Source organism: Delphinus delphis, chromosome 16 (genome assembly GCF_949987515.2).
Source record: "Delphinus delphis chromosome 16, mDelDel1.2, whole genome shotgun sequence".
NCBI classification, from domain to species: Eukaryota; Metazoa; Chordata; class Mammalia; order Artiodactyla; family Delphinidae; genus Delphinus; species Delphinus delphis.
In genome coordinates, this window is record NC_082698.1 from 42,832,780 (window position 1) to 42,851,035 (window position 18,256).

The 18,256-nt window shown below is 32.6% G+C and overlaps 1 long non-coding RNA gene across 1 annotated transcript in view; it reads left to right on the plus strand.

The window, feature by feature from the left end:
- The window catches only part of LOC132439378 (uncharacterized), a 375,900-nt gene that overhangs the window by 168,083 nt on the left and 189,561 nt on the right, over positions 1–18,256 (plus strand). The window contains exon 3 of the long non-coding RNA XR_009522347.1: positions 15,327–15,395. This is a non-coding gene — a long non-coding RNA (uncharacterized lncRNA). The remainder of the gene's footprint in view (positions 1–15,326; positions 15,396–18,256) is intronic.

Below are 18,256 nucleotides of genomic sequence, written 5' to 3' on the forward strand. Positions count from 1 at the left end.
GCCCTGATTCCCAAGTAGTTTCACAGGCATTCACTGGAGACATTTATGGAATGAATTGTATCTAAACTGAGATTAACAGAGGCAGCCAACAAAGTTTCTCTTGTTTCCAGAAATGCATGAGGGAACAGCTGAATTTTCCTAGGCTTCCAGGATGTTTACAGATATTAGAAAAGACCAAAGTCAGCAGACCTGAACATATTGTAGAGCTGTGACAAGAAGGCAGTTGGTTTATACAGATCAATATTTAGATCTTTCAGAGGATAGCAATGTGAAGGGTGGCAAGAGAACCAGACTGGAAGATATACACATCTCAGGAAATAATGCCACTGACAGACACCAACAGTTGGTCAGACATGCAGCTAATACTATGACAGTATAGATGCCACCCAAGCAACAATGAATGAGGAGGAAAGGAACAGCCTTTAAGAAGTGCATTTAAACTTAACCTAAGATATTTGACCTGGCATAAACCTAGATTAGTCATATCAGGCAGAAAAGGCGTAAAATGCTAAATTCAATACTGAATTTATTTTTGAGGTTACGTTTTTTTAAGGTTACATTTTTTTTTGTATACTTAAATACAAAGTTTGAAAATTTCCTAGAGTAATCATGTGTTAACTTTATTCTTACTAGAAGTGGCCTTAGAAATTAATCCAGCCTTCTCATTTAACCTATCAGGAGACCTGGAGAGGTTGTCTCCCAAAGTACATACCCAAGTAATAAGGGGCAGAGCTAGAGCCAGAATCTTTTGTCCTGCTTTCCTGTTCTTCCTGCTATATCTCACTGCCTCTCCATTACTATTAAAGTATCATTTATGAATGTATTGTGTGTTATGACAGATGACGGTCAATAATATGTCATCTTGTCTTTAAGGGATATTCAAAAGTTGCAATGTGTTAGGAGTAACTTTTGCCTCTGGGTTTGCTGGAGGCAAATAAAGGCCATTTTTATTATTAACTCAACTCAAAGCAATTATTCCTTTAAAAATCACCTTTGAAGATCTTACTGCCAACCTGTTTATTATATGTTAAAATTAGGTAGGAAAATCACTGCCTTCAACTCAAATTTATGTGGAGCTTATCTGACTTTTAAGTTTATCTTGTGAAGTATGACATTTTTATAAGAGAAATATACTGCAATTAGAAAGAAATTGTATACTACATATTTTTCTTCTTTATTTGTAATGTAAATGATTTGTAAAGCATCTACTTCAAAACTTGGCTTTCAAATGATTGCTCCAAGCAAGAGGTAATAAAAGCCGTTTTTTATTTCCTCTGAATTTTTGTAACAATATTGTCTTCTTTGTTATAAAAGCATAGACATAGAAATATACAAAATATCTTTTGAGTTCTGCTTTTTGTTTTGTGTTTGAACTTTATATCATTCTAATTTTGGTAATGCTACTGAAGTTTTCTGTCTATGAAACTTTATATATTTGTAGGTTGAGAGACTACTTCAAGCCATTTTTCCTACCATTTTTAATGTGTATTAAAGGAAAAAAATTATAAAATTGGTTAAAACATACCATGAAACGACTGTATGCAGTTTATAACAGACATGTTTTAAATATCAAGACCCTAATTTCAACCTAGTTGGTTGAAATTAAAAAGATGCAAAAGTATATATAATGTAAAAACAAAACAAAACAAACAAAGCTGATGTGGTTAAAGTAAATGGATTCCAAAGGCCAACTCTTTTCTATGTAATGTTGGCAAGAGCTACAGCAAAATATAAAGCAAAATTTCATAAGTGGAAGGAAAAGATATCAGGACTTCTGTAGTGTTCATAGCTATCATTTTTTTGTAGTGGTTAACTGAAATTTAAAATGAGTTTGGAGCATGTGTAGATCATTTAAATTCTTGGTCGTTTTGAAATGTCTTTATAAGTGTAAGATTGGTGCACATGCAGCTGCATGAAAGATAAGGACATAGGGGTTACATTTTTGTGTATGCCTATGTTAACTACCTGAAAATTTAATTTATATGGATTTTACTTCACATTAAAAGTATGCTACTAAACATTGTTTCTTAGCATTGAAATAAACACCTATAGCTTATATGATGTTGGAATGGTTTAAAAGTTAGTTTTATAAACTACTTTTAAAATAAAGTATGCTAAAACAAAATAAAACAGGGCAAAACAAAACAAAATTGCCACAGAGAAAACTCCAGAACAAGATGATTTTACTAATGAATACTGCCAATTATTTAAGGAAGAAATAATTCATTACAAAACCAGAGTAGAGAAAGTGGGAGAACATCTCAACTTATTTAATGACACCAACATTACCTTGATGTTATAATCTGAAATGAACATTACAAGAAAGTAAAATCACAAGTCAGTACATTTCATCAGCATAGATGCAAATAAACATGTAAATTAAGCATTAGCAAATCAAAACACAGTATACACAAAGGAAAATACATCATGGTTCTGGAATTCATTCTGTAAATGTAAAATTAGATTAATGTTTGAAAATTATTTTGCATAAGTTACCACATTAATTAAAGGAGAGAAACTGTAGGATCATCTCAACAAATTAATTTGATAAAATTCACCATCGTTTCATGATAAAAACTGTCAACAAACTATCAATTGAAAAAAACTTAACTGGACTTCCCTGGTGGAGCAGTGGTTAAGAATCCGCCTGCCAATTGGGGAACACGGGTTTGATCCCTGGTCCAGGAAGATCCCACATGCTGCAGAGCAACTAAGCCCATGTGCTACATCTACTGAGCCTGCACTCTAGAGCCAGCAAGCCACAACTACTGAGCCTGTGTGCTGCAACTACTGAAGCCCACACACCTAGAACCCGTGTGCCACAATAAGAGAAGCCCCCGCAATGAGAAGCCTGTGCACTGCAACGAAGAGTAGCCCCCACTCACCGCTACTAGAGAAAGCCCGAGCGCAGAAACGAAGACCCAACGCAGTCAAAAATAAATAAATAAATTTATTTTAAAAAAAGAAAAAAACTTACCTAATCTTAAAAAGTATATATAAAATAAAAAGTACAGCTAAAATCATTCTGAATGGTGAAATATCGAATACTCTTCCCTTAAGTTACAAGATAAGGGTGTCCAATATCTCTGCTTCTCTTCAACAGTGTCATGGAAGTGTTAATGCTAGAGCAACAAGGCAAAAAAAAGAAATAAAAGTTATAAAGATTGAAAGGAAAAAATGAAAACTGCCGTTAATTGTAGGTCAACATTATGGCATATGTAAAATATATCAAAGGATGTATAAACCATCTACTGGAATGAATAAGTCAACTTAGCAGTAATGGTGGATGCAAGGTCATCATTAAAAAGAGTGTGTTTCTCTATATTAGCATCGGGAAATTAGAAAATAAAATTTAAAAATAAAATACTTAAACGTAGAATGTATATGAACAAATCAATCAAAAGTTATACAGAATCATATCCATTGCTAAAACCCTATTCTTCTGCCTTGAGTAGGGCAATAAGTTTTGAGATGATCAGTAGGCTTTGCTCTCCTTTTTACAGTTTTTGTCTGTGTGGCTCTTTTAAAAAGTTGTATTAGCTTCCAATAGCCGCTGTAACAAATAACTGAAAATTTGGTGGCTTTAAACAGACACATTTATTCTCCTTTGGTTCTGGAGGTAAAAAGTTTAACATCAGTTTCACTGGGTCCAAATTAAAGTATCAGCAGGACTGAACATTCTCCAGAGGCTCTAGCGGAGAATGGTTCTTTGCTTTTCCCACTTGGAAAGCTGCATTTCTTGCATTCCTTGGCTCAAGGTCTCTTCCTTCATCTTTAAAACCAGCCACAGAGCATCTTGCTTTAGTGGTTACATTGACTTATTTTTCTGTGGCAACTCTCCCTCTGTCTCCCTTGTCACAACCTTACTATTCTCTCTGCCTGGAAGAATTTTCTCATTTGATTCCTTCACTTCATTCAGTTCTCTATTCAAATGTCACATCAATAGGGTAATCAGTATAGTAATAGGTTTTACCCCTTTCTATAACCTTATATTGCTAAAATTTCTTTCATAGTATTCATCAGTATACCTGGTATTATATAAGACACACTAATCTGAAATTCCTACAGGATATATACTTTACACCTGGGACATTCAATAAGGTTTAGGATAGCAACCACTAAATCAAACATATTAACACTTCTTAGTGATATATATGAATAGACACACTAAGGTTGACAAATAAAGATTATAAAGAGGTTTGTATCAGCTCAGACAGATACAGTTCAGTTTTGCCAGACAATAAGTTATGAGAAGATTTTCAGTTTTCAGAGATTTTTTATTTTAGAAATTTGGATATGGGATTTTAGAATTATATCATGTATTTATTTGTTTGTTTATTCTCTGTCTGCCTTCACCAAAATGTAAACCACATGACAGAAGGAGTTTCCTGTTTTGCTTCTGTTATATCCCCTGTCTGGAACAGTACCTCGAGCAGTAGGCATTCAATAGATATGTTGAGAATTAGGTTCTGCGCCCACCTTGGTGCTGGGGTCTGGGTTGGAGCAGCAGCTGAGGGTGAGGCCGCCGGACGGGCATTACTCATGGAAATATTTATGGTTCCCAATTTATATAATTACAAAAACAAACAACAAGAAAAATCTGAGAACTGTTTTATTTCTTTATATATGTATTGGATCATAAATAGCTAAGGTCTTGGTTTACCCAGGCTCAGTGGTATGAATATCTCAAGCAATCACAAGCACCCATATATTTGTAAAGAAAAGATTTTTTTAAATTGCAATTATTCCACGAAGCCTGGAAAATATAATTTCTTCACTTACATGATAACATTCATGTGATAACAAGAAAATAAAACAGCATTCTTGTGAATAGGAATTCCAGAATAGTTATGCATTTAAAATACATTCGGGGAATGATGATTTTTTTTTAATTAAATTTTTTTTTTTAATTTTTGGCTGCGTTAGGTCTTCGTGGCTGCACACAGGCTTTCTCTCGTTGCGGAGAGCGGGGGTTACTCTTCACTGTGGTGCGCGGGTTTCTCATTGTGGTGGCTTGTCTTGTTGTGGAGCATGGGCTCTAGGCGCGGGCTTCAGTAGTTGTGGCTCGTGGGCTCTAGAGTGCAGGCTCAGTAGTTGTGGCACATGGGCTTAGTTGCTCCACGGCATGTGGGATCTTTCTGGACCAGGACTCAAACCTGTGTCCCCCGCATTGGCAGGTGGATTCCTAACCACAGTGCCACCAGAGAAGCCCTGGAATGATGATCTTTGAAGAGAAGACTGTGTCCAGTTTATGTGAGGAAAAAAGAGAAAAGGCAACTTAATAAGGGACAACTACAACCTCTCAGTGTAAAAAAATACAAGAAACAGAGATCAAGCTAATATACACATAAACCATAGTGGCCTATTGGGCAATAGAAAATAGTAAAGATATAATAAAAACATTTGCTTATAGCCCATTTAAAAGATACTTCATAAAAGGGAAAGTCTCTGTTTTCATGATAGTGTTTTGAATGAGGTCTTATTGAAATTCTTCTAGATAGGAATTATAGCTAAATCATCCTGGAATATAAAAGCTATTTGGAAGTCATTTTCTTAAATTGTGGCAATTTATATATAATAAAATTCATCCCTTTTAGGGGTATAATTTGGTGAATTTTAAGAAATTTGTATAGTCATAAATCAAGATTTATAATATTTTTAACACAGCAAAAAATTTCCATGTGTCTCTTTGTAATCCTCTCCCCTGCTCCTATCCTCAGGTCCTGACAATGGTTAATCTGTTTTTATACCTGTAATTTTGCTTTTCAGGAATGCAAAATACAGTATGCTATTTCTATCTTCTTTCACTTAACATAAATGCATCCATATTGGTTCACTTATCCTTTTTATTGCTGAAAAGTGTCCCATTGTATGAATACACCACAATTGTCTATGTTTTCAACAGGTGACGGACACTGGGTTTTTTGCCAAATTGTGACCATTACAAATGAAGATATGAATGGTCATGGCAGGTCTTTGTGCTGACTTAAGTTTTTCATTTCTTTTGAATAATGCTTAGAAATGAAAATTCTGAGTCATATGGTAAATATATATATATAACTTTATTTGAAGAAGAAAAGAAAACCTGCCAAACTGATTGCCAGAAAAGCTGTATCATTTTTCATTCCCACCATTAAGTTGTAAAATATCCAGTTGGTCCATGTGATCTCAGTACATGGTATTGGTAGTCTTTTTATGGCAATTCTTGAATACTATTCAGCAGTAAAAAGGAACTATTGACACAATGCAAGAAAGTGAGCAGAAAAATCTCTAGAACATTATACTGAGTGAGAGAAGCTAGTATCAAAACGTTATGTACTATGTGATGTAACATACATTTATTTGACATTCCTGAAAGATGAAAAGTGACAGAAATATCAGTGACAGAAGATCAGTGGTTGTAGGGATTGTGAGTAGAAGTGTGACAAAAGCATGAGGGAAGTTTCACAATTATGGAGCTGTTCTGCATCCTCAATGTGGTGGTGGTTACACAACTCTATACATATCAAAATACATGGAACTGAGCATGAAAAGAAAAAAAAGCAATATTAGTATATGAAAAAATTAAAAGTAAAAACAATATAAAAACCCTCTAAATTGTTGCGTTTCAGTGAGCATGCAGGTATTTCATTGTGGTTTAATTTTCATTTCTCTGATGTTTAATTATGTTGAATATTATTCATGTTCTTAATTGACATTGGTACTTTTTTTTTCTTTTTTGGTAAGTGCCAATTCAAATCTTTTGCCCAGTTTTTTAAATTGGGTTGTTTGTCTTTTTGTTATTAAGTTAGAAGTGTTATATATTCTGGATAATAGGACTTTATCAGCTATCCATTTTGAGAATATTTCTCCCAGTCTATGGCTGTGTTTACATTCTGTTAAAAATGTCCTACAAAGAGCACAATTTTGTAATTTTGATAAACTCCATTTTTTTTCATTTTTAGTTCATACTATTTTGGCCTATTAAAATTTTTAGCCCAAAGCCCCAAATATAGTCTCAATTTTTCTTTTAAAAGTATTATCATTTTAGTTCTTATATTGAGGTCTATGACTTTTTTGAGTTTTTTGTTTTGTTTTGTTTTTGTATACAGTGTTAGATTTTCTATATGGTGTTAGGTTTCATTTTTTATAGAGATGTTCAGTTTTTGCATCATCTTTTTTTGGTAAGGCTATTCTTGCCTATTTAATTATCTTGATACCTCTTTTGAAAACTCAGGTGAACACACAGAGATATTTTTCTGATGACTTTAATCTATTGATTTAATGTGTATTCTTAAGCCATTTCCATATTCTCTGATCACTGTAGTTTTTACAGTAAGTCCTAAAACGGGATAACGTAAGTTGACCAACTTTATACTTTTATTTCAAAATGTTTAGATTCTCAACATATATTAGACCATTAGCTTCCTGAATTTCTTTGAGTCTATAAAGCAATTTAAGGGGAATTGCTATGTTAACAATACTGAGTCTTCTAGTCCATGAACATTTTATATCTCTAAATTGATTTAGATACTGTTTTTTAAAAATTCTCTCAGAAATATTTATTTTTTTGCATAGCGTTTGCAAATAGTTTTTATACATCTATCCCTACATGTTTTACATTTCTAAAAGGTAATATAGCTTTCTTGAAGTATGATATATTCACAATAAATTTCACCTATTTTAAGTGAGTATATAATCTGATGATATTTGATAAATATTTGCAAATGTGCAACCATCAACACAATTAAGTTTTAGAATATATATGCATACTCCAAAAATGTTCCCAAGTATCCCTTTGCAGTCAGTTCCTGCCCTGACCCATGTCCCTTGACAACAACTGATTTTCTTTCTGTTGCTATAATTTTTCACTTGATTAAATGTTAAATGAATATTAAATTGTTTGGGTTTTCTGTCTAGTTTTTTTTTAATTTAGCATACTATCTTGAGATTTAATCACATTGTTTCATGTATCACTAGTTTCTTTCATTTTATTTCTACATAATATACCAGTATGTGGAATATTCTGCCTTTTATCCATTCAGTTCTTGATATTATACATTTACCTCTTGATATCAACTTTCCTCATATTGCCTGTTACAAATGTTGCTGCTACGAACATTTGTGTGTAAGTCTTTGTGGGCACAAACTTTCATTTTCCTTCAGAATAGAATAACTTAGTCATGTTGGAATGAAACGTTAATCTTAATAAATACAACCGAATATAGCTAACGTTGCTCTATCATTTTTCTTTCCCATTAGCCATATCTTAGTGTTCAACTTCCTCCATATCCTTGCCTACTCTTAGCATTTGCAGTCTTTTTATTTCTAACTATTCTTGTGCATGCATATTGGTATCTCATTTTGTTTTTAATTTGCTTTTACCTCATACCAAATGGTTGATGTTGAGCATGTTTTGTGTGAAGTTACTGTACAAATAATTTCCCCTTTAAAAAACAATTAGATGTTTGTCTTCTTAATTTTTTCTTTGCAATATTTTGTAGGTATTAGGGTACAGCATTCCTATATCTTTCAGTAAATGTACTATTAGTGTATTAATTTAATTATAATATAAAATATTTAATATTTTAATAATTATTCATTGTTATGTAGAAATAGAATTTTTTATGTTGACCTTGTGTTCTATAAACTTGCTAAATGTACATATAGTTCTGGTTGCTCTTTTTAAAGATTTCTTATGATTTACTACTTACAAGTTTTGTTTGTCTGCCTATAAAGACAGTACTTTTTCCCTTCCAGTAATTAATGTCTTTTTTTTTGTTGTTGTTACTTTACTTCACTTGATAGGACAGTACAATTTTGATTAGAAGTGGTGTGGGTGGAAATTTTTGTTTTGTTTCCAATCATAGGATGAAAGAATTTCATCTTTCTATGTTAAATGTTAGCTAATTGATGGGTTTTTGTAAAGGTACTTTATTAAGTTGAGGAAGTTATCTTCTATTTTTAGTTCACTGCTAAATTTAACTTGGATGGATATTTAATTTTCTTAAATGTTTTTCCTGTACCTATTGACATGATTATATATTTTCTTATCTATTCTGTCGATGTGGACAATTATAATGTTTGCTTTTTAAAGATTGAACAATTCTTGGTTTCTTTAAATAAGCCTACTTGGCAATGACGTACTACTATTTTTATACATTATTTTTAGATATTGCTGGATTCAAGTTGTTACTATTATGTAAGGATTTTTGAGTCTATATTTGTAAACATTATAGTTTTGTAATTTTATTTAGTTATCGTACTGTCTTTCCTGAATTTGGTGTCAGCTTAAAATTGTTTTTATAAAATGTGTTGATATATAGTTCCTCCTTTTCCACTTGTGGAGGAGTCTGTATAAAATTGGTATTTTTTATTTCTTTAAATTTGGTGGAATTCACTAATGTAGAATTAATTTAGGCTTGGAATATATATATATATGGGCTATAACTGTGATGTGAATTTCATTTAATTTCAGCGTATCTAATTCTTCTTTAGTTATTGTCTTTCAGGAAATTTACTCATGTTATCACGTTTGTAGGATGCATTGACATTGAATATTCATATTATTACCTTTTTTCTTTTTAATGTTTGTTGGTTTTGTAGGATGTTTCTTCTTTCATTTCTCTAATTATTTTAGTCTGGTATTGTTTTTAATTGATCAACTGGACTAGATTATTAATTTTAATAATTTTTCAACAAACCAGCTTTTACTTACATTCATTTTCTATAATGTTTTCTGTTTCCTAATTCATTGATTCCTTTTGTCATTGTTATTTCCTTCCTCCTACTTACTTTGGGTTAAATTTTAGACTTTTTTTTCTTTTCTAATAAAAGAATGTAGTGTTATGAATTTCCCTCTAAAAGTAGCTTTAGCTACTTTTAGAATCCAAGAGTCCACACATTTACAAGGATGATGAATAAATAAGGAGACTGGTTTTGAATTCTAATCCTTCACAATGAAGAAACTGGTAAAATCTCAAACCACGTGTGGAAAATAATATTTTCTCTGTTCCATCTGATGTGGATATCTCTTCTCTTTTACTTGAATAAGGTTTTCTGATTGCTTTTGTGTTTCACCCTTTTCCTGGCCCACTGCAGTCACCAGTGGAAAGAAGCTTCTTTAAGAAAGGGTCTTAATTATGAATTACAGTCTCTATCTGCTGCTCAAAACTCAGGTGTTAAGTACATATCCTGAACCACTATTTTACTTTCAGGGTCCCAATCTCCCAGTAGCATCTCTGAAATTTCTGTCACAAGTGTATATGTGACAGGGTCCTTGTGCTATGTTGATAAGCTTTCTGCTAACTAGCATCTCTGCTATAGATACTGCTATCTCAGGTTTTCTGATTTTCTGCTGCATGCTATAAAAATGAGAAAAAAAAAATTAATAATGGGGAATAGTGATTTATATATTGTGTCAGAGGGTGAAGAGCTTCCTCCCTGGGCAGAACATGTATACTATTTTATTTTCTCTATAAGAGGAAAAATATTCCTCTGTATATGCTGTTGATCTATTATATAAACACTCTCATGTGAGCTATGTGATTTTTTATTAAGACTAAATGTGGTCTACTGTTAGGGCTCAAAATGAATTGTCAATTGTATTAGGTTCCTATTGATGCTATAAAAAGTTACCACAAATGCAGTGGCTTAAAGCAGGACAAATTTATTGTTTTTTATCATTCTGAAGGTCAAGTGTGAAATGAGTATTATGGGGCTAAAATCAACATGCTGGCTCGACTACGTTTTTTCTGGAGGCTGTAGAGGAGAAACCATTCCTTGCCTGTTCAGCTTCCAGAAGTTGCCCCCATTCCTTGGCTCCTGGCCCTCTTCCAGCAATCATATCAATCCAACCAACCTCTGTTTTGTTGTCACATCTTCTCTAACACTCCTGTCACTCTCTTTTCCTTATAAGGACTTTTGCGATTATATATTGGATTATCTCTGGATAATCGAGAATAATCTCCCCAACACAAGGTCTTTAATCATATCTGCAAAGCCTTTTTTCCCATAACATATTCATTTTATGGATTAGAATATTTGGGAGCTATTATTTTTGTCCACCTCATCAATAAAACCCAAATCAAAAGATTTCCTCAAAATAGAGTAAAAGGAAACATAAAAACCATAATTGGAATAGATGCTATGCATGTCACTTTAAGAAATTCTGCAAAATGATTATTTTTTTGTTTAGTGCTTTCAGTTTAGGAAACACTGAATTTTGTGAAGAATAAGAAGAAAGAAGAAGAAGGAGGAGGTGGGGGATGAGGAGGGGGAGGGGAGGAGGGGGAGGGGAGGAGGAGACAAGGACAATGAGGAGGAGTAGGAAAAACAAGAACAAAAATGACAACAACAAAAACAAGAAAGTATATGAACTGTAGATAAGCAAACATAAATAAACCTCTTACCTTTACTTTGGAATGATTTTAAAGTTTTCCCATACACAATGTTCTTTCACTTTTAAATTGCACACGTTCCTATATCAGCATGTCCCTGAAGGATCTGAAATGGATTTACTAGTATTGTAACCTATTTGATCCAATTAAAATATGTCTCTGTCTAAACTTCTGAAATTCAGCTACAGAAATTTCTGACTTATATCCTCCTTCTGACCTTTAGCAGAATGTTCTATACTCACAACATCATTCTCAGTTGTTAAGAAGCGTGTTCATATATTTCACCACTGGAGAAACTGAAGCACATTTAAGGGGGGAAAATAGCTTATTTTGGTTACTGGCAGAGTCAGAACTATACCAGTGTAACATTTTATTGAGTTTATTGAAGTGAATGTTGCCTACAACATACAGATGGTAGGTGCAAAACATATCCTCATCTAAAGTGACAGGAATAAAGTTAAGAAATGCAAAAGTAAACTCTCAAAATACATCACTGTATTGAGGCAGGCAGCCCCAGCAGTCATTTTTTCCTGTGCCTCCTGTAAAAGATCAGATGTTCTGGAGTCAAACAGCTATGCATTTTTAGCTTTCTTATATACGAAGTAAATAAATTTGGTATTGTGTTATTTCTCTCTCCCGTAACTAAAGTGATTCTTTTCTAAAATAAATAAGGTAGGATGGGAAAGGAGTGCAGGATCTAAGCTGTCACTGACATCCTGACCACAAAGCCACCTGCCTGTCTGTTTCCTGTTCACAATGTCCAGCATGAAAATATAGACTACCTATTGATGTCAGGATATAATTCAGAGTAGTAGATAGACCATTGTAAGAGAGATTGGCTATTTTCTCTTCAGTATTAAGATTAAGAAGCAGTTTTCTCTGCCTTGCATGCTGTGGAAGTTTCTGAGTTTTCCAAGTGATTTTTTTTTCATTTCAACACTTCTGCTTTCCCTTTCCTTCTTGGCTATCTCCCATTCTACACTAAAAAAACAATGATGCTTTACTGCTTTCTAATTACTTAATTTACATCTTCTCGCCTGGTAGTCAGATTTTCTAGACACTCCATGATATTTCTCTGCCTAATTTACATGAGATACGAATAAACCAGACTGAAATCTGCGTGTTTGCTTTTCTTACGTTAATCGTTCTTAGTTGTTAGCAGTATTAACACCTTGATCATTTACAATTAAATTTACTTACTAAATTTATTGCTTCTAATAACAATGTCTCTTTTTAATATTTAATTGAATTGAATTTTAAAAATGTTGATTTAAATGCTATCATGCCCAAGAAATCATGCTTTTAACCTGAGATGTTACCTTTCGTGCAACTTAATTGAATACTTCCTATCTGCTATGAAATATGAGAGGATGAAGAATATAGAAGAAAAATAAATTAGCCTTTGACTTCAAATATAAATGCAAATTTATAATATATTTACATGAGAAACTTGAAATTCTTTTAACAGTTTTGGACATCCATAATCTATGGAATTTGGGGCATTTCAAGCATTTTTTACTCAGATCTCAAGAAGCAGGGAGGGTCCTGGATGATACCTGGGTTATTTTAATAATTACTAATATTTAGCATTTACTTTGAACTGATTTCTATACTATGCATATGTTTGATACTAACTCATTTATTTATGAAATGAAAATGTATATTTTGATTGCTTTTCCTGCCCTTGGTCATCTACTTTCTTCTATGTCCATCCTTCCTCCACGAATAGGAAAGTAATATAGAGAGTATGGTGCTAGTTCCTAATCTCAGTAGTTGCTATGAAAATGAATAATCTTTGATGAAAAGCAAGTTGAATGTGTCACAATCGAGTGTGTGCACCATCAGATTTTAATGGAAAAATGGAAAAGGAGTGTAGTTATCAAGGAACATAATACAAAGACACTTTTCTCTCAAGTTTCCAATTTCACAACGATATTTGTGAATATACTTATGTTTAGGAATGCTGAAATATTCAGTCATTTCTCTCAATTCTACAGTTTACATTTACATCCCGCTTGATGGGAAAATTTAAAAAGCAGTCAAATGTATCATGCCTAAAGAAAGCCTATTTCCTTCATTTATAGAAACCTTTTCTCCAATCTAGACAGCTTCTTTTCAAAACCATTTTTCTGTATATGTTTGCATGTGTGTGTGTTTATCTGAATTCGAGTGCAGCATAAGTTTTGCTGCTCAGTTCTGTGCCAAATATAGATGCCAGAATTTCCCCAAGCCAATAGTTACTGGGATTTCCCTCTACTGAATCTATCAAAACAATATCTCATGAGTTTTCAAATAGTTTGCACCTGTCTTTTGTTAAGTTTTGTTGTATGTTGATTCGAGAAACAAACAAACAAAAATAACCTAATGAGAAGGAACTGAGAAGCCTGTAAAACTGGCCAAGCCAGACAAGGTAGAGAAACATTTTGCAGGAAAAAAAATTACTTAGGAATAATCTATAATTTACATATTTATAGCACTAGAACTGGAAGAGAGTGTTCAGTAAATTTACCTTGGTATTCAGGGGTGTGTCACTTGGCTCATCACTATCCCCACGGATAAAATGTACTGAGAAAGAGGTACATCCTGTTCTCCCTCTCTATAACACCTTACCCAAGGAAGTTTGTGATATTTTGGTCTAATCCAAATAATGCTTTAATTATTAAATCTAATGCAGTAAGGTAACAGGGCCGGCCAAGATTTTTGTATATCAAACACTTTGCACACATCTTGAGTTCAGTAAGTGCTCAGTGTCTGTATAATATGACAAATAATGAAAGAGGCCAGTGCTGGAGAATTTCAAGGCTACAAATGTAGTCAAAAGAGAGATATTTGAGATATAAAATATGGTTTATAAACTCATTATTAAAATGGCTTTTTAAAAACCACTATATTCTGGCCTATTAAAAGCCAGTATATGCTGGCAACAGTGCTTTACCTACATTATCTCATTAATTCCTCCAAACTACCCCATGCACACATACTTTCATGGATGTTTCAGAGATATGAAAACAGAGTCATAACACAGTTATGAATTTGTTGCCAACACACATGCTGTAATCACAATGGCATACTGAATCGGGATGGAAACAAAAGCTAAGTGAATTACAAGGTAGACTTAAAATTACAACAAAACTTGCCATCTCATTATTCAGTTATAGTTTGTGTAAATAACTGAGAAAATTGCCTGAGGTCTATTGTTAAAATTATTTAGATTTGGCTGAATTTCATTTGGAGTAGACTATAATCCTGGGATAATATATATGAAAACAATAAATAAATAAATATTTAATATAGATTTTTATTTGCATTGGTTGAAATATAAATAAAATTATTTCCATTCAAAGATATTTTCAAGAAATCCAAATATAATAAGAGTAATAATATAGAGCATCATCTTTTAAAATAAGTATCAGAGGACATTTTATAACATAATATTTTCCTAGGACAATAATAGTTACTCAATAAGTAATTATTACATGACTTAGTGACAAGAAGTATTGTATTATATTTTTAGTTTTTTATGTGGTTATCATGTTTGAGAGAAATATGTCAATCTGTGGTATACTCACAGTCAGTGTAACATAGTGGTTAAGATCACTGGCTCTGTAAAGTTCAGATATGTTCCATATAAAGTTATAACCTAAAACTCTCAGGACACCAGGTTCTATAAAGTGAAGATAATAATAGTATTTATTACATGGCTGGTATGACAGAATTATGAGTTTCAACAGGTAAGGTTCTTAGAACAGCATCTGGCATTTAGTAAGTATTGAATAAGTATTAGCTATTATATAATTTGTGCCCCTCTTCGAGTAAAAGTAAGATACACTATGATGGAGTTCTATGCCATCATTCAATGCTAAACAGTAAAGATTTCAAATGGTTGAGGTTTGATATATCCACAAAATACTTTCTCAATAAATAAGTGCTGATATCTTTTTTCTTTAGATTTTAAACTAATGAAGATGAAGAAGGACGAGGAGGAGGAAGAAGAGAAACTATTACAGATTGGTCTTAGTAAGTAGTTCCAGGAATTCAGAGTATAATCTATACTTTGTGTTCTTTTCTTTCCCCCATTTTATTAATGTGTTTCTTTTAATTCTTTGCTATTTTTTTGCACCAACTTCAAACCCTTTTAAGAATAAGGGAGGTATACTTCAAGTAATTATTTATTAAAATATGCTTGATATATGATAGCAAATATATTGATTATAATATCAATATGCTTATGCTTTTGATATTATATATCAAAATATGCTTGATATATAATATCAACTATTTGAACAAATTTATCAGGCAGATTCGGAGTATACCTTCCCTATATTCCCCATAGAGCGTCTGAACGGTTTTTAGCACATATCTTCATCTGATCCATTTAGTTTATGACAGCACTTTTTAACAATTAAAATATGCTCACTGGTTTACCGAAACATCATAGGGAAGCCCTGCTAGTGAGTCAAACCAAATATTTTGTTATAGACATAGCTATATATTGACTATATATATGTTTATGAATGCATATATGTATGTACTTCATAGATCTGTTATAGTATATGTAAGTGACATTTTTAAAACTTTTCAGTTTTCCATGGATTTTAGTTAGTTGACCTCTCTTCACCTTGGAGATATTCAAGTTAACAATTGTTATTAATTGTTGTAATTGTTCAGTTAATAACTAGTTATGACTTCTTCAGCCATTACATTAGCCATGAAGTAGAGATGCAAGTGAGCCGGGGGTGGGGAGTGGGAAAAGCAGAAGTCAGTACTTTACAAGGAATGTGGGTACCAGTCGTACATGTCCATAAACACCAGAAAGTACCACAGCATCACATTTGCAGTTATGAGTATCCACATTTCCAATGCCTTCTTCCACTTTTATAGTTCAACGCTGTTCTCGCTACGCTCTATGTGATGCTACTTCAAAATTTCTAACATAGGCCATGCTAAAATTGAAATAAAATCTCAAATCAAGTGTTATTCAAACTTTTTTTAAATTTTCAGATATGACAAAGGCCACTGCTCTTGTTTAGACAGATAGTTTTGATTTCATGTTAATCACCTTGCAAACTTTAATTTTGAGAAAATTTCATGTGCTTATGGAATCATTCTATCTGTTGTTCTTTGATTGATAACATCAATATTTATTTTATCCAGTAGTCTGTTAACTTTCCAAGCTATTTTTAGTCTCTACTATTCTAGATTTACTTGCAATCTTCTCAGTAAGTGAGGAAAATGTTTCTATCATATCATGTGCAGGCTCAATTATTTTGCATAAGGTCACTTCTATTCCCCTCTCATTTACTTTTCTCCCCTCCCCCTTTTTCATATTCCTCTGTACACATTTTTGTTTTTTTGGTAACAATTTTGTATCAAATTTTTTTCCCATTTTTGTTCTTTATTTCCTATTTTTTAAATTTACTGAGATATAATTGACATATTGTGTAAGTTTAAGATGTCGAGGGTATTGATTTGATCCATTTATATATTGCAATATGATTACCACCATAGCATTAGTTAACACCTGAATCATGTCACATAATTATCATTTCTTTTTTGTGTGAGAACATTTAAGGTCTACTCTATTAGCCACTTTCAAATATATAACACAATATTGTTAACTATAATCACTATGTCATGTTTTAGATTTGGAAACTCTATTCCTCTTCTAGCAAAGTAAAAGCTTTGTAGATGCAGACAGTAAAATGGTGGTTACCAGGGGCTGGGGGGTAGGAGAATTGGGTGATATTGGTCAAAGGGTAAAAACTTTGTGCTTTTTGATTGGATAATTCAATAAATTTGTGTTTAGAGTGATTATTGCTATGTAAGGACTTATTAATGCCATTGTATTAATTGCTTTCTGGTTCTTTTATAATTCCATTGCTGTTTTTCCCTCTCTTTATGCCTTTCTTTGTGAATTGATTATTTTTTTGTGGGGGTATGCTCTGATTTCCTTCTCTTTATCTTTTGCGAATCTAATATAGGTTTTTGCTCTGTGGTCACCATGTGAGGCTGACATCTTACAGATTTAAAAAGTCTATTTTATGGTGATAACAACTTAACTTTGATTAAATACAAAAAAATCTACCCTTTTACTCCTTCCCATTTACTTTTTTAATGTCACAATTTATCTCTTTTTATATTGTATGTTTTCTAGACTATATATTATCAAATTATAGTTATTTTTAATGCTATTTTCCTTTAACCTTTATACTATAGTTCAGTGGTAACTTGCCATCATATTACAGAATGAGATTTCCGAATTTGACTATACATTTAACTTTCCCAGTGTGTTCTATATTTTTGTATATTTTCACTTAACTAATTAGCTTCTTTTCATTTCACTTGAAGAAATCCTTTCATCATTTTTTATAAGGCAGACCCAGTGGAGACAAACTCCCTCAGCTTTTGTGTTTCAGGGAAAGTCTTTATTTTTCCTTCATACCTGAAGGATAATTTTGCCATGCAGAGTATTCTTGGTTGGCGATTTTTTTCTTTCAGAACTTTGAATATATAATCCCACTCTCTACTGGCCTGTAAGTGTCTGCTGAGAAACTTGCTGATAGCTTAATGAAGATTCTTTTGTAGGTTACAGTCTTTTCTTCTTGCTGCTTTTAGGATTCTTTGTCTTTGATTTTTGACAATTTCATTATAGTGTGTCTTGCAGAAGATCTTTTTGTAATGAAATAATGGGGTAATTTGTTAGCTTCATGAACTAGAAGTCCAGTCTCCCCCCCAAGGTTGGGAAATTCTCAGTCATTATTTCTTTAAATAATCTTTCTGCCTCCTTCTCTCCTCCTTATGGAGCTCCAATGATCCTGATTTTGGCTCTTTCAATGGTATTCCATAGCTCATGTAGATTTTCTTTGGTCTTTTTCATT